Source organism: Ambystoma mexicanum, chromosome 7p, assembly GCF_040938575.1.
Source record: "Ambystoma mexicanum isolate Mex_15411 chromosome 7p, UKY_AmexF1_1, whole genome shotgun sequence".
Lineage (NCBI taxonomy): Eukaryota > Metazoa > Chordata > Amphibia > Caudata > Ambystomatidae > Ambystoma > Ambystoma mexicanum.
In genome coordinates this window covers 844,963,121-844,976,908 of record NC_090939.1, presented here as the reverse complement: position 1 = coordinate 844,976,908, position 13,788 = coordinate 844,963,121, and positions in this window count along the sequence as shown.

Here is a 13,788-nt window from a genome sequence, read left to right as displayed (position 1 = left end):
AACGTCTGCTCTGCTCTTCCCTCCTTTAGCTCTGCTGAGTCTGCTCCTGCCTTTTCACTCAAGCCCTCAGCCTGACAGGTGGAATAGATTCATGTAGGCTGAGCTCTTGTGGGGAAAGTCTTTGGCCTATCACGTTAGAGACTTTTCGTGTTCGAAGAGAGAAGGATACTTTTCCATAACTGGGAGAGTGTTATCTGCGACAACTGGGATACCATACCTAGGCTGTGACAGATTTAGGAGCCTTTTTTTAAACCGTCTCTCGGTTATGGAGGCTGCATCGGACCCATTGGCAGCCCTCATGCAGGCTTTTTCTGCTCTTCGTACCGATATGGCATCAGCACATGCGACTTTACATCAACGCATGGATGTTTTACAGAGCTTTGTGCAGCCCCTACCCCATGACGAGGAATTTGGTGACGTCGCGGCTGCGGCGCCTCCTCCTATACCACTTGTACCGCCTCCGGCTCCAGCTCCAGCTCCAGTTGTCCTCCCTGGGCCATTCCCTTTGGCCCCACCAGAACGCTTTTTGGGTGATCCCAAGGCGTATCGAACCTTTGTGAACCAATGTCGCCTTCATTTTCTTTGTCGTCCCTTGGCATTTCCAGATGCTACTACAAAGGCGGCATTTGTTCTTTCCCATCTGAGTGGCACTGCTGCAGCATGGGCTAATCCATTGCTGGAAGCAGATGACCCGGCTCTGTATGATTTTGATATGTTAATCCAAGCCATGAACAGTGTTTTTGATATGAGATATAAAGCACAGTCCTCGGATCTGGAGTTCTTGGCTATTAGCCAAGGCAAGTCGGATCTCTTGACATATCTTGCCCGTTTCAATCAATTAGCGGCTGAAACCACATGGCCAGAACAGAAGAAATTGGCTGTGTTTTATAAAGGTTTGTCGGACGACCTGAAAGATGCCCTATCAGTGGTACCTGCTCTTCCATCTGGTTTTCCCGAATTGCTGGACTTAGTCTTACAAGTCGACGCTCAACTCCGGCAAAGACGTGGCGAACGTCGCTATCCCGATATTCGCACCACCTCCCGACCAGATGGAACTACACCTGTTTCTCAGGGAGAAGCTGAACCTATGCAAATCGGGGCAATTAGGGGTCCATTGTCCAAGGCCGAACGAGAAAGGCGGGTGGTGAACAATCTATGTTTCTATTGTGGCCAGTCAGGTCATTACATCCGTCTGTGTCCCAAAAGGCCCGCCAAGTCGTCGGGAAACGCCAGGACTCGTCCTTAAACCGGGCCTTCCGGACGAGTCAAATGATCCCAGGCCCGGGTGAGTGTTTTCCGTCTTCGCATGTTTACCTTACTATGTGCTTTACGGCTCCCGGCGTCATTACCTTTTCCAACCCGGTAATGATAGACTCAGGGGCTAGCGGGAATTATATGGACCTTAAGTTGGCCGAACGTTACGGACTACCTATATTTCCTAAAGCAAGACCTGAGGAAATACATGCGGTAGATGGTTCACGTTTAGTATCTGGACAGGTGACGGATCAAACAGGTCCACTACAAATGTCCACTTTACAAGGACATTCGGAATCCATCACTTTCGACCTTATCACGGCCCCTCAATTTGGCATCATTCTGGGGCTTTCTTGGTTGCAAAGACACAATCCTGTAGTTGACTGGGTTGAACAAACCGTACGGTTCTCTTCCTCTTTTTGTATACAGAGGTGCTTTGAGTCCTGTAATGTAGCGGTATTGTCCCCTTGTCTGGCGATGGTAACTTGCCTCCCTTCTATCAACGCCACGTCATCTAACCCTGTTTCGGTACTCCCCTTGGAGTACCAGGAATTTTCTGATGTGCTTGACAAAGGACTTTCAGAAAAACTGCCCCCACACAGATGCTATGACTGCCCCATCGACCTGATACCTGGAGCAGCAATCCCCCATGGTCGAATTTACTCCCTTACACAGAAGGAGGAAGAACTACAGAGCTATATTGACAACGCCTTATGCTTCGGACACATACGTCCGTCCCGCTCACCAGCGGCCTCCCCAATATTTTTTGTGCCAAAGAAAGAAGGGGATCTGCGCCCCTGTATGGACTACCGTGCCCTTAATAAAGTCACGGTGAAGAACCAGTATCCGTTGCCGCTTATTACTGAGCTCCTCGATAAAATGACCTCCTCCACTATCTTCACCAAGTTGGACTTGCGGGGAGCATACAATTTGGTGAGGATGCGAAAGGGAGATGAATGGAAGACTGCCTTTAAGACAAAATATGGGCTCTATGAATATTGTCTAATGCCCTTTGGGCTTTGCAATGCCCCAGCGACGTTTCAGCATTTTGTAAATGACATCTTCAGGGACATGCTGGATTGCTATGTTGTTATCTATTTGGATGACATTCTGATATATTCGGAAACTCTGCCCCAACATATACAGCATGTGCGCTCTGTTCTACTTCGTCTAAGGGAATACTCTCTCTTTGCAAAACTGGAGAAGTGTGTGTTCCATGCATCATCTGTAGAGTTCTTGGGGTTTCAGATTTCCCAAAAAGGAGTGCTCATGTGTACCTCCAAGGTTCGGGCAGTTTTGGATTGGCCCGTTCCGAGCTCAGTAAAAGCTATTCAATCCTTCTTGGGTTTTGCCAACTTTTATAGGCGTTTTATCGCCTCGTTTTCTGAAATAGTAGCCCCATTAACTCGGTTGACCAGTCCTAATGTCCCTTTTTTGTGGGATGAGGAAGCGCAGACAGCATTCCGAAACCTGAAGGACGCTTTTACCACCGCTCCTGTATTACAGCACCCCAATCCAGCTCTCCCATTCATCGTGGAAGCAGATGCCTCTGCTATTGCGATAGGGGCCATCCTTTTGCAGGTTTGCCTCACTACTCAACGCCTACATCCGGTGGCTTTCCATTCCCAAAAACTTACCCCATCTGAACGTAATTATACGATTATGGAAAGAGAACTCCTTGCAATCAAGGTGGCGTTCAAGGAGTGGAGGCATCATCTCTTAGGTGCAAGACACCCGATAACTGTGTATACAGATCATCGAAACCTTCAGGCCTTGTCGCACGTGAAATGTACCAACACCAGACAGATACGTTGGCATTTGTTTTTTACCATGTTTGATTTCACGGTGACGTATCGCCCTGGTCCATTGCATGGAAAGGCAGATGCCTTGTCCCGCATTGGTACTGACACGGAATCTGTAAAACAATCAACCCCGGTATTACCCTCAGGTGCTGTTATATGTGTTTGTTCGGTCTCCCCGTCAATTATAGTCAGATTACGGAGATGGGCCAGGGATCAAGTTTCTGTCCTGAAGGAGATCGACGCTGAACTTATCTCCGGACTTCCCTACGTTAAAGGTCTACTGTACCTACCTGACAACCAAACCAGACGGAAGGCTCTTGAGTGGTCCCATGACCTCCCTTTAGCAGCCCATCCTGGCCGGGCAAAAACCTATGATCTTTTGCACCGTTGGTGCTGGTGGCCTGGCATGAAGAAAGATACCAAACAATACGTCCTCAAGTGTGCCGTATGTACACAATGCAAGAGACAGCCTGGTAAACCCGTTGGTCTTGTAATGTGTATGCCTTTACCACCGCACCCGTGGCATACAGTGACCCTGGATTTTGTGGTAGAACTCCCCTGTATCGGGGGTATGTCCACAATTCTTGTGGTAGTGGATTTCTTTACTAAGATGGCTCGGTTTATACCATGCTCGGGAATACCAACTGCTCCCACATTGGCAAGCTTGTTCTTTGACCATGTGGTATGCTTTTTCGGACTACCTACGGTTCTGATTTCCGACCGGCGGTCTCAGTTTACCTTGCGCTTTTGGCGCGTTCTCACTTCCTCCTTGGGTGTTGATGCCCGCTTGTCCTCGGCCTACCACCCTCAAACGGATGGCCAGACCGAACGTACCAATGGCACCATGGAACAGTTTCTTCGCTGTCTATGTCTACAACATCAATCAAATTGGTTGTCGGTCTTAGGTGCTGCGGAGTTTGCCTATAACAATTCTCTGCACTCATCGGTTGGCTGTTCCCCGTTCTATGCGTTATATGGGTTGCACCCAAGGACCCTTCCACCTGCCCTGCCTTCCCTAAGGCAAGTTCCTGCAGTCAATGCAGTTAGGGATTCATTGATTACCATCCGTAAATCCGTATTAACACATCTACAAGCTGCACAACGTCGCACCAAAATGCAGGCGGATAAGCGGCGTGCTCCGGCTCCTCCTTATTCCTGTGGGGACCGCGCATGGCTCTCAACAAAGCACTTGGCCATTCGGGGTAAACGGAAACTGTTACCATGTTTTGTGGGTCCTTACACGATCTTGCGGTGTCTCAACCCCGTTGCTGTTCGTCTGGACATACCAACACATTGGAGGGTGCACCCGGTCTTCCATGTCTCCTTGCTTCGGCCTTTCGTACCTGGCACCCGACTACCTCCCATTCCGGCCCCACTTACCGTCCGTGGCGAGGATGAATATGAGGTGCGTGCCATTCTAGATACCCGCCTCTGCCTTGGGGTTCGGTCCTATTTGATTGACTGGATGGGGTATGGTCCAGAGGACAGGTCCTGGGAACCAGCCTCTAATCTGAATGCACCCCGTTTGTTGCGTGCTTTCTGGTTGCATCGCTTGCGCGGGCACAGGAGAAGTCGCCCTTTGTGGAGGGGTACTGTCACATCCCGTTTTTATTGGAAATTGCCATGGCGTTTATATGAGCGCTCTTCAACACACAGAGCCCGCTAAAACTACAATTCCCATCCTCCTGCTATGTTAGTCACGTGACACGCACGTACCACGTTGCCGTGCCTTCTGAAGACCGTATTTAATACTGTCTGTTCGAGTGCCAAGTGCTCCTAAACTGTGTTAGTTCCGAGCGCTGTTTCCTGACTCCTGTTTGATCTTGAATCCTGTGCTTAATTCAAGCCTCCGCCTCTGCCTTTTCCTTCCCTGTTTCCGACGCCCGTCCCTCCTCGACTGCTTTCCCCGGAATCCTTGAACTCGGCTTGCAACTCGACCTCCACTTGTTAAAGTCCTCTGGCTGTGACGCTTTCTCACTCAAATACTATAGGAAAGGAACTAGCGTGGGGTAACGCTTGTTTCCTCTGCCTTTATTTTTGTTTGCTTAAACATTTTTTTTTTTGGCACTGTTTATTCTAGACCCTTTGCTGAATCTGCAATTGGATTGCTTTGGACATATCTGGACGCTTTGCTGAATCTGCAATTGGATTGCTTTGGACATATTTGGACGCTTTGCTGAAACCGAATTGGATTGCTTTGGGATATTCTTTGGGACGCTTTGCTGAGTCTATTTTTGAGCACTGTGGACATCTTCTTGGGACGCTTTGCAGCACTGATGTCCTGATACACTGGTGCACTCCTCCTTCACCGTTGATATAAGCTTTCCCCTCTGTGTCCAATACTAGTAGGTTACTGGTACTTTTTCCTACGGAACAGGTAAGAGTGGGTACTTGGGGGTCTTGTTTGCTGTTCATTTGGCAATACCTGGCTGCATTCTGAACGTCTGCTCTGCTCTTCCCTCCTTTAGCTCTGCTGAGTCTGCTCCTGCCTTTTCACTCAAGCCCTCAGCCTGACAGGTGGAATAGATTCATGTAGGCTGAGCTCTTGGGGGGAAAGTCTTTGGCCTATCATGTTAGAGACTTTTCGTGTTCGAAGAGAGAAGGATACTTTTCCATAACTGGGAGAGTGTTATCTGCGACAACTGGGATACCATACCTAGGCTGTGACAGCTTTCCTGTGGAGGTAAGATATGGCCAAAACAAGAAGAGTCCCATCGCGCAAGGTTCGGCTGACTTGCATGAATGTGCTCGAGAAGACTGTCTCGAGGACGAAAGTCTAAAAACACAAGACAACATGGAGGCGTACCTGACTTCCCGGCACAAAGTCTATGAGGAAGACACATGGCAGGGGATGCCCACAGTTTATGTGGACGGGTTCTCCACCATGTTGATGACAACAGGGAAAAGGAATTGGTGGCCGGTGTTGGGAATGCCTGGGTGAATGATGCCCCGGAGCCCTCTGCTGGGTACAAGATCGGTCCCCGAAGTAGTCAGGTGGCGGAGTTGATGGCTATTCATCAGGCCATCCCCACCACCGTGCAACACTGACTCCATGAACTGGTCATAATCACTGATCCCGATTATGTCAGGAATGGGTTTGTGGAGCACCTGATAAATTGGAAAACCAGAGACATGCTGTGTGCAAATAATAAACCACTCAAGCATGGCAAACTAATACAATCCATTGATGATCTGGTCACCTCTAATGAGATGACCATCTACTGGAAGAAGATCAAGGATCATTCCAGAATAGAGGGACCAGATGTCACGCCATTGACTAAGCTCACCAGCCCTCATACCCCTTTTCTTTGGTCTTCTGAACAACAAGATGCGTTTGACGCTCTGAGAACTCTGTTTATGTCTGCCCCGGTCCTACAACAGCCAGACAAGGAACAACCTTTCGTTGTCGAGGCAAATGCTTCTTAATTCGCATTGGGCGCTGTGTTGTCACAGGCATGTCCGACCACCGGCCTCCTTCATCCTATAGCATTCCACTCCCGTAAGTTCAATTCCACAGAGGTACACTATACTGTCACAGAAAAAGAACTGCTTGCAGTTAAGGATGCATTCCAGACTTGGAGACATCATTTATTGGGGGCTAAGCATCAAGTCTCAGTGTTTTCAGATCATCGCAACCTCCAGGATCTGGCCGCTTTGAAATGTGCAAACAGTAGACAGGTCCGTTGGCACCTCTCCTTTTCCTCCTATGACTTTGTCATTCGACATCGTCCAGGGAGGACCCATGGTAAAGCTGATGCCCTTTCTCCTATCCCTGGGGGGGAATCCCTTCCTGTTTTTTCTGAAACCATACTTGGAAGACAACACGTTATATGTTTATGCACACCCCCAGCATGTATGTTGACCGACATTCGTAACTGGGCATCCTCGCATCAGGAACAAGTACGTGAGTGTGACCCGGTCTTTCTTGATGGTTTGCCCTTTATTCAGGACAACTTATACCGACCTACAAATGACATCCAAACGCATGCTATGGAATGGTCACATGATGCCCCTATACATGGCCACCCAGGGCAACAGAGGACCCTATCATTGCTCCAGAGGTGGTGCTGGTGGCCTTCCATGCACAGAGATGTCTGCGACCATGTCAGTAACTGTTCTATTTGTGCTCAATGCAAAACTCGAAAAGGGCGTCCTTTAGGCTTACTACAGCCACTACCCATTCCCTTCAGACCCTGGCACACGATAACTATGGATTTCATCACTGATATTCCACAGATCCAGGGGTTTGACACAAAATGGGTGGTGATGGATTCCTTCTCTAAGATGGGCTGTTTCATACCATGTTCAAGTATTCCTACTGCCCCTGCTTCAGCATCTTTATTCTTTCATTCTGTTTTCTGTCTCTTTGGACTCCACACTGTCATTATCTCGGACCGGGGTTCTCAGTTCACCTCCAGATTCTGGCATGCACTCACAAGCCTTCTTTCTTTTGTTTTTTTTTTTTTAATATTTTGATATAGCTGCAAACATACAGACTTTCAAAAACAAACATCATACAATACATAAGTATAATAGATTACAATTCATAACATACAAAAACTTAATACTTAATGGAAATAGATAGAAAATAAAAGAAAAAAATATTTCACACCAAAATATAGCATCTTTTAAAGAGCAAGCAATAAAAACCCCACACAATTCGTAACCTACTAGACTCATGAAAAATAAATACTTAAAAATAATATTCAATCGACTTTTTCCATTCCTCTTAACTTTCTTTTAAAAACAGATCATTCAACCCATCAATGTTCCAATATACATCTTTTTCAATAGACATCATACCAGCTAAGGCCAAAAGCACTTCCAATACCACTCAGATGCTTTTTTTATGATCTTCCCCAAGCACTATTTGACATACTGTAAGATTTTTACAATCGATAATGTCAGCCTGATCCTTCAAGCTTAAAGATTCAATGAACATTAACATTGCTATATTCATTTTAGCTGATTGACTGTTATACAAAATGTTCTATAGGATATCAGAATCCAGACTGTGGAAACCCTCAAACATGTTTAAACAGTTGTCGTCTTCGCCCACTTAAAACCGAACATTCAACAATCAAATGTTTTAAAGTCTCCATTTGTGCAGGTACAAGGCAGAATCTACAATGACCATTCAATGTGTTCTTTCTCATAAAGCGAACTTCATTCGTGAGACAGATGTTAAGTCTTATTCTCATGTATGCAAGCCTGTTTTTGGGATCTGGAAACTTAACCAAGTATTTTTCCACAACATGAAGTTCTTTAATTGAGAACGCTTGATGTTTGAATGCTCTCAATTTCATACAAGATTCTCTGGTTTTAATCCAGTCAGTCACCCACAATTTCCTTTGAGCTCTTTCAGGATTATTGATAAGGAAGTCACCATCAATACCTGCCTCCTCCATCAATAATTTTATCCAGTTACGCCACCTCAAAATTTTGGGATTTACTGATTCCATCAAATAATTCCCTATGGTAAACATTATACCATTTTCCTTAATGACCATCAAATACTTCCAATACAAAGCCAAGACATTCCATATATAAATTGCATTTAAATATACCAAACCCATTTCATGTCTAATTAATCATACCAATACAGACAATGGCAATCCACAGATTGTCTTCCAGAACCGACCTTCCAATTTTATCCATACATTCTCAGGTATGATACCTCTAGTTTCCGCCCCATACGTTAATATTGGGGCGAATTTCTGCTTGAAAAATATTATCGCCGGTAGTATTGAGAATCTCCCAAATTTGGCCTGTATGATTTTTGTCTGTGCTATTCCCGTTCTCAATTTTTGTTCCATTTTTCTTTAGTACGGTTTGTCATGTACATCATTACTGATAATTAGTCCTAAATACTTATATTTGGATGCAGTCTCAATATTAGCATTCTGTATTTTCCAAGGTTTCAGTTTAGACACACAGCTCTCATTGGAACCTAAGATCATAATTTTGCATTTTGCTTGATTTATTTTCAATAAATTTGCGTCAGCATATTCACTCAGACATGACAAGAGGGCACTCAGGCCCCCTGGCATCTTAGCTGCAAAACTACATATGTCTACTGTGATCAGAAATAATGCCTAGATTATTTGTCACTTGCCTTTCAGTGGCCTTTGTCCCTTAGCAAAACATTGCAGGTACAATCTGTATCTTATACTGTTGCGGCTCTGTACCAGTTTGACCCTACATCCTGTGCTCGCCCCCTATGTGCTCTAATGTGATGGCCCGACCCCATGCTGCACTGTTCCAGTCTGGCCCCATGCTTCTTGGTTGCACCCCAGCTTAGCCCTGTAATTTGTGTTATTTGCTGTAATTATGCACGCAGCATACCTTAATATCTATGCTGGTAATTCCACATTGCACCTCAGCCAGTCCTGACACCCTGTTGTGAAGCACATTGCTTTTGATTTGCCCTGTAATTTGTGCTACTACTGTACCATTGCACCTAGCATACCCTGACATCTGTGCTGATACTATGATACTGCACACCTAGTGACCAGCCATGATACCTTGCTATAGTCTAGTCACTGTATATAGCTCTACCAAAACAATCTCAATGCTGTTAGTCCAGTGAAGCCAATACACCCAGACAACGTAGTTGTCTAGTTAGTCTATTGAGCCCAATACTCCCTGACAACACAGTATTCTGACACGATTACCTCACCTTAATAAAGTGATGTTTTTTTGGCTACTTATCACCATGTTCCCATACTGCGCTATTCTAGATAGCACTCCATGCACAGGAAACCACCTGTTGTTTTTCAGAAATGGGCTATCTAGGCTAGCCTGCCCAGACACCACCCCATACCCTTCCCAATCCCATTCCTACCATCCACTCCGCCATTCGCTACTAGCTTGATTCATACACCCACTCTCAAGTCCCTAGCAGACCCTAACACCAACTCTATTGTAGGCAGTGCCAGAACAATTCGCCTAAGATCACGCACTAAAACCCTCTACCATTTCCACCCCCCCTATTACGAAGCCAATGCCCTGCAAGCCTAACCACCCTAGACTTACCAAAAAACAAATACTACCCACCGCCCAGACCACTAATAGATCACCCAAGGATGCTCAACGACAAACACCGAACAACACCACCATAACTAAATCCAAACCACCATCTAGCTTCAAAAGTGCCGTCATTAATGCCCGGTCCCTAGGAGCCCATGCCATCGAAATACATGACCTTATCATGGAACAAAACTTGGATCTTTCGATAATCACAGAATCATGGCTTCACCAAGCCTCAGGTCCCTTACTCGCCTTAGCCCTACCTCCCGACTACAACATACTAAGATCTGATAGGTAAAACGCCATAGGCGGAGGCGTTGCCATCATAGCCAGGACCAATATACAACTCGGATCCATTCCCATTGAAGACATCTTAGGCTATGAACTACTGCTAGTGAAACTAGCCGTAAATGAGAAAACCACCATTAATATTATAATTATATATAGAACTCCGAGTATAAACAGCCAACCAGAAACAGACATCCCTCTTCTACTAGCTCCCCACATCAAACCCAATACAAAATGTATTATCCCCGGACACCTGAATCTAGGATACAATGACCACCAAGATCATAAAGCCACAATACTACAAGCGGCCCTTAAGGATATGAATTTCGACCAACTAGTGAATGAGCCCACCCACATCAAGGGCAGAACCCTGGATTGGATTCTTTCACTTAACACTAGACTTACCATTGACTCTATCACCCCATTTGCATGGACTGACCATTACTGCATAGAATTCACCATCTTAAGTGATGAACCCCAACCCCCTACACCTAAACCAACAAACACCATTGAAACCAGAAATCCCAGAAAGCTCACGGAAGAAAGCTTCACCCCCACCCTTAAAAAAAACCTCCTCTCCAACGTAGTCACTAGTGAAGATCCCAGTGTTATTTCAGACTACTACCACAATTGCCTCACCCTCACAATTGATGGAATAGCACCGATCAAAAGTAAAACCTGCCGCACTGACAAAAGGGCCCACTTTTGGTTTAATGAAGAACTAGCCTCCTTAAGAAGAATCAAACGTTCTCTCGAACATGCCCATAACAAACAGCCCACCCCTGATTCTGCAAAAGCCTACAAGGACTCTAATAAAATCTACAAGTCAGCCATCATATCCCACAAAGCCAATGCTTACAATACACGCATAAACAATGCCTCGTCTGATGCCAAAGAACTCTTCTCTATCATCAGAGAATTAGAAAATCCTACACCCAACTCCACTTCAGAAAAGGCCAGTAAAGAATGGTGCACCACCATTCAAGACGCCTTATCCGCGAAAGTTACCTTACTACAAAATAAAATTACCACTAAAAGACAGCTCCTAGCTGACAAAAACCCCATAGACACAAACCCACCCACCTACCTCCCGCGATAAACACAAGCCTCCCTTCCACTTCAGTCCAGTCTCCCAAGAAACTGTACTCAACACCATCACCAAACTCAAAGCTTCCAACTGCAAAGGCGATAGTGTCCCAGATAAACTAGTGAAGGACTGCGCAAGCACACTCGCCCCTATCATTACCAACTTTGTCAACTCCTCCTTCAACACGAATTCAGTCCCAGCCAGCATCAAAAAAGCATGGGTCACCCCACTCTTCAAGAAACCATCATTGGACCCTACAGTACCCACAAATTACCGGCCTATAACAACGGTCCCTTTCCTACTCAAAATTATCGACAAAATAGCTTATACACAAATTCAAGCGCACCTTGAACAGAACCAGCTGCTAGGAACCAGACAATCAGGCTTCAGGCCCAACCATAGTACGGAAACGGCACTCCTAGACCTCAAAATCCAGATGGACACTATTAGAGATTCAGGTAAACTCTGCATACTCCTGTTGTTAGACCTCTCTGCTGCTTTTGACCTTGTGGACCATTATAAACTCTGTACATCCCTAGCCAATGACTTTAATTTCTCTAACGATGCCACAAAGTGGGTGAAATCTTTCCTGGCTGAACGTACTTCCAGAGTGGCCATAGGCAAGGAAGCTGCCGACCCAATACCAGTACCCATAGGAGTTCCCCAGGGCTCATGCCTCTCCCCTACACTTTACAATGCTTATACCAAGGTCCTCTTCTCTGCCCTTGACGATATGGGTGTCATCTACACCAATTTTGCAGATGACACCCAGATCCTCATACCCATCACAGGCAACTATGACCAAGACACCATAGTCATTAACACAATATACACAATCATCCAAAACTGGATGGCATTGAACAGTCTCTGTCTCAATGATGAGAAAACTGAAATTCTCATTGTGGGATCCCCAACTAAAATCGCCTCACTTCACCCGGAGTACACCACCATCAACATAGACGGATCCCTTATCCCAGTTCTCAAGCAAGTCAAAACTTTAGGGGTCCACCTAGACGCTAACCTCACAATGACCAAACACATCAGCACCCTCTCTTCATCCACAGCATACACGTCCTAAGTGATTGCATTAAGCCGCAAATTCCTGACCCCAACCAACTGCCTTACATTAGCCAGAGCGCTGGGATTATCTAAATTGGATTACTGCAATGTACTTCTGCTAGGCAGCTCTAAGGCTAACATCAGTAAATTGCAACTTATGCAAAACAAAGTTCTAAGAGCAGCATTAGGAATAAAAAAATCTGAGCACATCTCACAAATTAGGAAAAATGCACATTGGTTACCAATTGAAGCAAGAATAATCTTCAAAACCCTATGTATTACACACAAATGCCTGACTAAAAAAGCACCCATGTATCTGATTAATGTAGTACAGAAACAAGAAAGCATCAGAACACTACGTTCTAATGACAACCACTACCTAATGATTTCCCGCTACAAAAACACTAGAGCGGGGGGAAGCAGTTTCCGTGTACTAGCACCACATCACTGGAACTCTCTCCCTATCCACATAAAAAAAGACACCACATTCCCCAGCTTCAAAAAGCAAATGAAAACCTGGTTATTCAACCAATACTAATACCCGTCTCTCACCTGTACCAGCCCAATGATTAGCTTCTTAATCAGCAACCCGGATTGTACCTAACCTGTATGATGTATGTACCGATGTAATGTATGACTTGTATGCCTGCTTGACATGCTTCCTGTTTTCCTTCTACAAGCCTTTCCTTTACTGTAAGACGAATTATTAAGATGTCTGTAACCACGCAGTGATACCCCAGGGTCTGGGCGTGTAACAAATGTAATAAATAAAATAAATAAAATTAGCTAGCAACACAAGGTCGTCAGCATAGAACAACCAGGGGACCGCGTGGCCCCCTATACAGGGTGCATCAGACCTGATGTTCATAAACTCATGACGCACATCCGACATAAAAAAATTAAACAGTGTGCTAGCCAATAAGCATCCCTGTTTTATGCCATGAAAAGTCTCAATGGGGTCTAATAATGTGCCGTCCAGGGCTAGTCTGATTTGGACCGTTGTTTTAGAGTGCAATTCATTTATCCAGAACACCAAATAGTTGGAGCAATTTGCATCTCTCAACTTGTTTATTAATAGCATTCTACAAACTGAGTCGAAGGTAGCCTAGAAATCAATAAAGGCCATATAGACCGTTTGGCCCTTTTGTTGTTCTTGTCCCTTGATGAATTCCAGGATGTGTAAGTTAATTGCCGTCCCCATTCCAGGCATAAAGCCAGTTTGATTTGGATCTCTCATTCTGGTTGCATCCAGCCACTTGTTAAAATCCC